The sequence below is a fragment of the Aulostomus chinensis genome, chromosome 1, assembly GCF_037954235.1.
Source record: "Aulostomus chinensis isolate RoL2024-O1b breed Wild chromosome 1, RoL_Achi_v1.0, whole genome shotgun sequence".
Lineage (NCBI taxonomy): Eukaryota > Metazoa > Chordata > Actinopteri > Syngnathiformes > Aulostomidae > Aulostomus > Aulostomus chinensis.
Genome location: NC_141320.1, coordinates 3,032,633 through 3,042,930, shown reverse-complemented (window position 1 = coordinate 3,042,930; position 10,298 = coordinate 3,032,633). Strand labels below are relative to the sequence as shown.

Here is a 10,298-nt window from a genome sequence, read left to right as displayed (position 1 = left end):
TCAAACCTTACACACTTTATTCATGCATGAGAGAGAAGTTACAGCACTCATAGAGCATCAGAAGTTCTCTGGTGTTTCTGAGGAACAGTCAGCTATTGATCACCGTGGGGAGGGGACATACAGATTGGAGGTAGAGTCATGTCACATCCAAGGATTCTCAAAATCTCAAAATAGGCGCCCAGGTTGAGGTCAAATAGTTCAGATTATTAAAATTAACAAACGCAAACATCAATCTGCCAACCACAAAGTAAGTTTACAACTTTGAAACCTGGAGCATGAGGGTACACACTTCAGCTCCTGTGGTTTGACCCAAATATATTGTAACGTCCATGAATAAACATCCGATTCTGCATGAATAGCACTTTTACAACATGAGCAAACATTCTCTAAGGTTTTAATCGTCTCAGCTGTGACGCTCTTCCACATTCTGCCTGACGTTTGCAGAGAAACATAGAAACCAACAGGTCATCTTCAGCTCCACAAATCCTGAGTGTCATATATTTTCATGAGCTCTTTTCTTGATAACTCATCTGGAGGGCAGGGAGCTGTTCATTCCTCTGAGTTGGAAGCTCCTGAGTCCAGAGCTCTCTTCACTGACACCCCATTACTGGCCACTGCTTCCTCCTCATCCATCGTCACTTTGATTTTCAGCAGCCAACATCTCTTCCTTTCACCTCTAAAAACTTGTGCAAACGCACGCGCGCGCACACACACACACACACACACACACACACACACACACACACACACAGACTCCACTAATGATCACATCCCATTTTTCTCTTAGTTCAATTTCAGTTTATTTTTGCATTTTTTGTTAAATGAATTCTTCAGTTGGCCTTCAACATGCAACTCTCACTCTGGTTACGGCTTCAGAGCGACATTGTGACAAATGGTTTATTTCAAGGGTGTGTTCTCATGTGTGTTTTCAGGTATCTCTTATCTAAAAATCTTTTGCCACATACCGAGCAGGGGAATGGTTTCTCCTCAGTGTGCGTTCTTGTGTGTATTTTCAGATCTCCCTTTCTGGAAAATCTTTTGCCACAAACTGAGCAGGGGTATGGTTTCTCCCCTGTGTGCGTTCTCATGTGTCTTGTTAGTTGTCCTTTTTCTGAGAACCTTTTGCCACAGATAGGGCAGGGGACTGGTTTCTCCTCAGTGTGAATGTACATGTGTGTTTTCAGATGTCCTTTAAGTGAGAATGTTTTGCCACAAATAGAACAGGAAAATGGTTTCTCCCCAGTATGTGTTCTCATTCAGATTTTCAGATATGCCTTTTCTGAAAATCTTTTGCCACAAACTGAGCATGAGAACGGTTTCTCCCCAGTGTGTGTTCTCATGTGTTTATCCAAACTATTTTTGTAACTATAACCTTTACTTCATGTTGAGCACCTAAAGGGACGCTCATCCTTCCTGACTTCAGTCTCAGCTTCAGAAGAGTCTGACATCTGGTCTTCAGTCTGGGGTTGTACAAGTGGATCTGGATCTACCTTGCTGGCTGGTTCTGGTTCTGGTTCTCCACTCTCTTCTCCACCAGCTTCTGTTTTCAGAGGATGAACTGGGCTGCTGCTCAGAGACTCTTCTTTCAAGTTCTCCTCAGTTAGACTCTGGTGAAGCTGTGAGAACTGAGGTTTCTCTTCGTTCCCTTCACTCTTCACAGGGACCAGAGTGAAGGGGAACGTGGTGATATCAGCCTCCTCCTGCCCTTGAAGCTGCCCTCCCTCCTCACTGGTCCAGAGCTCCTCCCGCTCCTCCTTAATGTGGGGGGGCTCTGGGTCCTGCAGCTCAGGGGGAACCTCTTCTTTAATCACCAGCAGCTGCTCCACATCTGCAGGACACAAACAGCAACATCAGAAATCTCTTCATTTGACTCTGAAACAGCGGAGCAACAGACAGAAACAGAAATCAACTAAGATCTGTTATCACGTGACTTCAAACTGAACATACGTGAATGACTGCAGATGTGTATGATGGTGTCTCATTGACTAATAAAAGTAGGGCTGCATTTCAAAATAAGAGAATATTAATAAAACTGTGCATGTTCAAATCAAGTGCTCCATTTCAGAAAAATAACAGAAAGGAGCCAAAGCTTGAGTTTCTCTTGTCCTGTCTCACATCTTGACTCAGTCTCAATCTCACAGAGAGGAAATCCCTCAACAGGTGAACCCTTGACTTCCTTCCCCTCTTGTGTTCTGCTCCTCCACTTCTTTGCTCTCTGAGAGAATTGAGCTGACAGGATTTTAAACCTGGGCCTGAATGGAGTGGAGGGGTTCATTAGTGAGCCTGGAACGATCCTTAGTTTGATGAAGAGGAGTGGTTATGAGGAGCCAAAAAGGACCAAACACAAAGATACCATTTTTTGAGGCGGTGGTGTTACAGATTACAGTGGTGTTACAGGTGGTGGTTTGTTACAGGTGGTGGTTTGTTACAGGTGGTGGTCTCAGACTGAGACTCTGTATGCAGATGATGTTTCCTGTAAAACAGGATAATTAAGACAATCGGTGAGTCGCGTCTGCTCTGTTCAGCTTCTCCGTGAAGACTGGGAAGCAAACCGGCGTTCACCGGGAGAAGCAGCCCGCGACACTGCCCCCTGCTGGCGGAATGACAAAACTCTCCCATTTTACAAGGGACAGAAATAACATTAATAAATAATCAAAATAACATAAAATGTGACCGACATTTAATGAGCGTCACAGTGGCATAAACAGACAGACATCGCTATCGGTCGATGCTGCTGGGAGAGACACAACACCTTCTCCTGGTCAGTGTGGGGGGACTCACCTGCTCTGTCCAGCCTGACTCGGGGCTTCAGCACGGCATCGAGCAGCAACCTCTGCCGGCGGTTCTCCCGCTCGTACTCCGCCACGGTTTCCTCCAGCAGAGCCACGATCTGCTCCGCGGCCGCCGCCAGCCGCTCGGTGAGCAGCGCTCTCAGCACCGGGACTCCATCCGCTGAGTCTCCTTCTCCCAGCTGCAGCAGGAAGTCTTCAGCGGCGGCGAGGATCCGCTCCTGGACCGACACCCGCAGCAGCTGCGCGGCGCACATGTTGAGGTTCTACCGGCGCCACTCAGCCTTCAGGAGACAAAGACCGAGGCCTTCCGCTTCTTTTCTTCTTCGTCTTCTTCAAAACGAGCAGAGTCCAAGCTCTGTTCTCTGTGCCACTCCAGACTCGCTAACCTGGTAGCAGCGGTAGTGATGAGTGGAGTGATCCAGGATTTCGGTTTGAAAAGCGCGTATTGATGACGTATTTAGTGACGTCCAAAGCCTCGCCGACCGGAAGTGGCCACGTGACGGATTCAGGACCTGGTTCTCCGGCTTGGCGTGAGATTCTAAACCACTAAAGCCTGATTTATGCTTCTGCGTCGCGTCGACGCAAACCCCAACAAAATCCTGCCTCCGTGTCGCGTAAACGCGTGGTGACGTCAACGTCGAGGACTGTGATTGGTCCGCTCAAAACGTCATTTCCGGTTCAGTCGCAGCACAACAACACCGCCATTTTCAAAGTTTCTGTGGTGAAAGCTTCAAGAAAAAATGGACCAAGCTGAAGAAAGGATTATTGGCGGCACTACAAAGACTGACAAATGGCCAACAATTGTTGTCTGTGACCGGAAGAAAACCAAGGAATCCGACAAGAGCCCCGTAAACAATACAAAGACAAAGCCACACCCCCTAGCGGCTTGGCGGTGAATTGCAGAGCAACGCGTTCCCTCGACGCAGAATAAACCAGGCTTCCCAGTCGCACCTGTTTTACGCCCCCGTGCCAGATAAGGACCCCCATCGGGCTGTGCCACTCTGGAGGGAGCGCGTCTCACAGTCAGTCAGCGGAACCATGCGGATCCGGGCCGGAGCTGTGGGAAGGAGCGCCAATTGTATCGGGTTGTTGTTTTCTGGACTGCAGCAGAACAGGAGCAGCCGGGACTGGAATGTAGAAGTAGGTTATCTTGAAGTTGACTCAGTTATGGTGAACGATATTGTGGTTCAACACTTTAATGAGCTTTAAGGCAAACATATTTCATGAGGAAACAACGCCGGAATTGGACGGATTTCAGCGGCACACAACAACGTATCCGATACACCTCATTGGAAACCTGGTGGTCTAAGACTAAGAAACACCAGTCACCATGAAGAAAGGAACTTTTAGCTGAGCACTCATGTTCTTTTCTGCAGGTTGAATGTGGCATTTGTTGGACAGAAGCGTCTCATCTCAACAAAAGCACCTCTTCAGTGCTGAGGCATGATGGGGCCAGGCATGAGAATGAAGTCCCAGATCCACCAGGATGAACTCAGGTATACAGCCACTCTCCAACTGACTCACAGTTGCTTCATTGATCATTAATTCCTCTTCATTTCTTCTCTCCTTCATCTTTAACCATCCAGCTTCCAGGAAGCAGATGCTGGATGAGGCTCTGCTGAATTTCATCCTGAAGGACTGCCAGCCCCTCAGCACTGTTGAGAGGGAAGGGTTCAGGGAACTGGTTCAGGTCCTTGAGCCTCATATGTTTGCCAACCAGAAAGGTTTGTGTGGAAATGATCTAAAGCAGTCGTTGATATCTCCAGTTTATTTCATCTCTAATTTCAATGTATTGATTTACTCTGGGTGTCATTTTCAGACCATCAAACAAACGGTGGCCAAAAAGTACCAGGAGGAACGGGAAGGAGTGAAAAAGGAAGTCCAGCTGCCATGTGGACATCTGTGGACATGGAGGCTCCCTTGGCTCTGACCTGTCACTGCATTCGTGAGAATGAATGTGTTGGGAGTGCAAGACTTTCCACAAAGTCACCCTGCTGACAGTTTGGCCCCAGTCCAAAGAGGCCTGATGGAGGACTGGGCCATCACCAACAAAGTCAAGTGTCTTGTGAGCGACGCAGCACCAAACATGACAGCATCCACTAGACAGCTCCAAATTCACCACTCAGTCTGCACTGCACATCGTCTGAATCTAGGAGTCAGAAAATCCTGTGATCAGATCCCCACTTCCATCATCAGACACAAAGCCAGGAACACTGTCACATCCTTCAGATCAGCACTACAGCCAAGGAGAAGCTGGCTCAGGTGCAGCAACAGATGGGAGGGCCAACCCTGAAACTCATCAGTGAGGTGCCAACACGCTGGAACAGCACACACAGCTGTCAGGGCTGCATGATGAGAGGGAACCAGTGTGGGAACCTCTGGCCTCTCTAAGACAGATTTGACTCCACTGACAGCTGAGGAGTTCACCACCATAGGAGAAGCACTTCTAGTAAACAGAGGTCATTCTAGTAGCCTGGTCCCTCTGTGGTTGAGCTATAATTTTAGGAAATATGGTCATTATTCAATGGTGACATCTCTCTGCTGAATAATGTAGAACTGAACGGATCCACTGGACCTTCTTTTTACAAACAGCAGCATGCAGCAGCTGTCCTGAGTGGAAAACTGCACATTTCTGTTGGTGAGAGTTAATCAAGTGATGGACTTTGTCTCTCAACAGAAGCTGTGTGGAAAAACCCTGCAGCTACGAGCGCTTCAGATTCTGAGAGTGATTCTTACGCCATTGGCTGGTTTAACCTGGCGTCTGACCGTGGAGGCGGCAGAGAGGAGCGTGACATGGCTGCACAGGTAAATCAACTAAAGCAGTGTTAGTCTTTGGCAGCAGGCCAGGCCGACAAATGCTAATGTCTCTGACTGACTGACTGATGAAGTTGGACCATTGGTCAGCCACAATGATGCATGACCACAAATAGTGGCCTGGGTCTTGATGGAGCTCACAAGACTGTTAGCATCATTTTGAGTTTACTACCAACTCTTACTACATCACTGTAGCATTATTTTGAGGTTCGTAGCAACACTTACTACATGACTGTCAGCATCACTTTGAGGTTATTCGGAACTCTTACTACATTACTGTAAGCATCACTGAGTTGATTAGCAACTATCACTACATTACTGTCAGCATCACTTTGAGTTTATTAGCAACTATCACTACATTACTGTTCGCATCATTTTGAGTTTATGAGCAATTCTCATGACATCACTGTAGCATTGAATTGAGTTCATTAGCAACTCTTACTAAATGACTGTCAGCATCACTTTGAGGTTGTTCGAAACTCTTTCTACATTACTGTAAGCATCACTGAGTTTCTTAGCAACTATCACTACATTACTGTTAGCATCATCTTGAGGTCATTAGCGATTCTTCCGACATCACTGTCGCATTATTTTGAGGTTCGTAGCAACTCTTACTACATGACTGTCAGCATCACTTTGAGGTTATTCGAAACACTTAGTACATTACTGTAATTATCACTGAGTTGATTAGCAACAATAACTACATTACTGTTAGCATCATTTTAAGTTCATTAGCAATTCTTCCGACATCACTGTCGCAATATTTTTAGGTTCGTAGCATCTTTTACTACATTACTGTCGCAATATTTTGAGGTTCGTAGCAACACTTACTACATGACTGTCAGCATCACTTTGAGGTTATTCGAAACTTTCACTCCATTACTGTTAGCATCATCTTGAGTTCATTAGCAATTCTTCCGACATCACTGTCGCATTATTTTGAGGTTCGTAGCAACACTTACTACATGACTGTCAGCATCACTTTGACGTTATTCGAAACTTTCACTCCATTACTGTTAGCATCATTTTGAGTTCATTCGCAATTCTTACTACATCACTGTCGCATCATTTTGAGATCATTAGCAGTTCTTCCGACATCACTGTCGCATTATTTTGAGGTTCGTAGAAACTCTTACAACATTACTGTCAGCATCACTTTGAGTTTATTAGCAACTATCACTACATTACTGTTAGCATCATTTTGAGTTGTTGAGCAATTCTCACGACATCACTGTAGCATTAAATTGAGGTCATTAGCAACTCTTACTAAATGACTGTCAGCATCACATTGAGGTTGTTCGAAACTCTTACTACATTACTGTAAGCATCACTGAGTTTCTTAGCAACTATCACTACATGACTGTAAGCATCATCTTGAGTTCATTAGCAATTCTTACGACATCACTTTCGCAATATTTTGAGGTTCGTAGCAACACTTACTACATGACTGTCAGCATCACTTTGAGGTTAATCGAAACTTTCACTCCATTACTGTTAGCATCATTTTGAGTTCATTAGCAATTCTTACTACATCACTGTCGCATCAGTTTGAGATCATTAACAATTCTTTTGACATCACTGTCGCATTACTTTGAGGTTCGTAGCAACTCTTACTACATTACTGTCAGCGTCACTTTGAGTTTATTAGCAACTATCACCACATTACTGTTAGCATCATTTTGAGTTCATTAGCAATTCTTACTACATCACTTTCACATCATTTTGAGATCATTAGCAGTTCTTCCGACATCACTGTCGCAATATTTTGAGGTTCGTAGCAACTCTAACTACATTATTTTTGCATTATTTTAAGGTTCGTAGCAACTCTTACTGCATTACTGTCAGCATCACTTTCAGTTTATAAGCAACTATCACTACATTACTGTTAGCATCATTTTGAGTTTTTGAGCAATTATCACGACATCACTGTAGCATTAAAATGAGTTCATTCGCAACTCTTACTAAATGACTGTCAGCATCACTTTGAGGTTGTTCGAAACTCTTTCTACATTACTTTAAGCATCACTGAGTTTCTTAGCAACTATCACTACATTACTGTTAGCATCATCTTGAGTTCATTAGCAATTCTTCCAACATCACTGTCGCAATATTTTGAGGTTCGTAGCAAGTTTTACTACAATACTGTCGCATTATTTTGAGGTTCGTAGCAACTCTTACTACATGACTGTCAGCATCTCTTTGAGGTTATTCGAAACATTCACTCCATTACTGTTAGCATCATTTTGAGTTCATTAGCAATTCTTACCAAATCACTGTCGCATCATTTTGAGATCTTTAGCAATTCTTCCGACATCACTGTCGCAATATTTTGAGGTTCGAAGCAACTCTAACTACATTATTTTTGCATTATTTTAAGGTTCGTAGCAACTCTTCCTGCATTACTGTCAGCATCACTTTCAGTTTATTAATTACTGTTCGCATCATTTTGAGTTAATGAGCAATTCTCACGACATCACTGTAGCGTTAAATTGAGTTCATGAGCAACTCTTTCTAAATGACTGTCAGCATCACTTTGAGGTTGTTCGAAACTCTTACTACATTACTGTAAGCATCACTGAGTTTCTGAGCAACTATCACTACATTCCTGTTAGCATCATCTTGAGTTCATGAGCAATTCTTCCGACATCACTGTCGCAATATTTTGAGGTTCGTAGCAACTTTTACTACATTACTGTCGCATTATTTTGAGGTTCGTAGCAACACTTACTACATGACTTTCAGCATCACTTTGAGGTTATTCGAAAGTTTCACTCCATTACTGTTCGCATCATCTTGAGTTCATTAGCAATTCTTCCGACATCACTGTCACATCATTTTGAGATCATTAGCAATTCTTCCGACATCACTGTCGCATTATTTTGAGGTTCGTAGCAACTCTTACTACATGACTGTCAGCATCACTTTGAGGTTATTCGAAACACTTACTACATTACTGTAAGCATCACTGAGTTGATTAGCAACTATCACTACATTACTGTTAGCATCATTTTGAGTTCATTAGCAATTCTTCCGACATCACTGTCGCAATATTTTGAGGTTCGTAGCAACTCTTACTAAATTACTGTTGCATCATTTTCAATTCATGAGCAATTCTTTCTAAATCACTGTCGCATCATTTTGAGATCTTTACCAATTCTTCCGACATCACTGTCGCATTATTTTGAGGTTCGTCGCAACTCTTACTACATGACTGTCAGCATCACTTTGAGGTTATTCGAAACACTTACTACATTACTTCAAGCATCACTGAGTTGATTAGCAACTATCACTACATCACTGTTAGCATCATTTTAAGTTCATTCGCAATTCTTACTACATCACTGTCGCAATATTTTGAGGTTCGTAGCAACTTTTACGACATTACTGTCGCATTATTTTGAGGTTCGTAGCAACTCTTACTAAATTACTGTTGCATCATTTTGAATTCATGAGCAATTCTTCCTAAATCACTGTCGCATCATTTTGAGATCTTGACCAATTCTTCCGACATCACTGTCGCATTATTTTGAGGTTCGTAGCAACTCTTACTACATGACTGTCAGCATCACTTTGAGGTTATTCGAAACCTTCACTACATTACTGTTAGCATCATTTTAAGTTCATTAGCAATTCTTCCGACATCACTGTCGCAATATTTTGAGGTTCGTAGCAACTCTTACTACATTATTGTTGCATTATTTTAAGGTTCGTAGCAACTCTTACCACATTACTGTCAGCATCACTTTGAGTTTTTTAGCAACTATCACTACATAACTGTTAGCATCATTTTGAGTTTTTGAGCAATTCTCACGACATCACTGTAGCATTAAATTGAGTTCATTAGCAACTCTTACTAAATGACTGTCAGCATCACTTTGAGGTTGTTCGAAACTCTTTCTACATTACTTTAAGCATCACTGAGTTTCTTAGCAACTATCACTACATTACTTTTAGCATCATCTTGAGTTCATTAGCAATTCTTCCAACAACACTGTCGCAATATTTTGAGGTTCGTAGCAACTTTTACTACATTACTGTCGCATTATTTTGAGGTTCGTAGCAACTCTTACTACATGACTGTCAGCATCACTTTGAGGCTGTTCGAAACACTTACTACATCACTGTCAGCATCACTGAGATGATTAGCAACTATCACTACATTACTGTTAGCATCATTTTGAGTTCATTAGCAATTCTTCCGACATCACTGTCGCAATATTTTAAGGTTCGTAGCAACTCTTACTACATTATTGTTGCATTATTTTAAGGTTCGTAGCAACTCTTACCACATTACTGTCAGCATCACTTTGAGTTTATTAGCAACTATCACTACATTACTGTTAGCATCATTTTGAGTTTTTGAGCAATTCTCACGACATCACTGTAGCATTAAATTGAGTTCATTAGCAACTCTTACTAAATGACTGTCAGCATCACTTTGAGGTTGTTCGAAACTCTTTCTACATTACTTTAAGCATCACTGAGTTTCTTAGCAACTATCACTACATTACTGTTAGCATCATCTTGAGTTCATTAGCAATTCTTCCAACATCACTGTCGCAATATTTTGAGGTTCGTTGCAACTTTTACTACATTACTGTCGCATTATTTTGAGGTTCGTAGCAACTCTTACTACATGACTGTCAGCATCTCTTTGAGGTTATTCGAAACGTTCACTCCATTACTCTTAGC

At 42.9% G+C, this 10,298-nt stretch overlaps 1 pseudogene; it reads right to left on the bottom strand.

The window, feature by feature from the left end:
* Positions 1–902: 902 nt before the first annotated feature.
* LOC147270002 (uncharacterized) lies at positions 903–2,619 on the bottom strand (annotated as a pseudogene).
* Between the last annotated feature and the right edge of the window lie 7,679 nt (positions 2,620–10,298).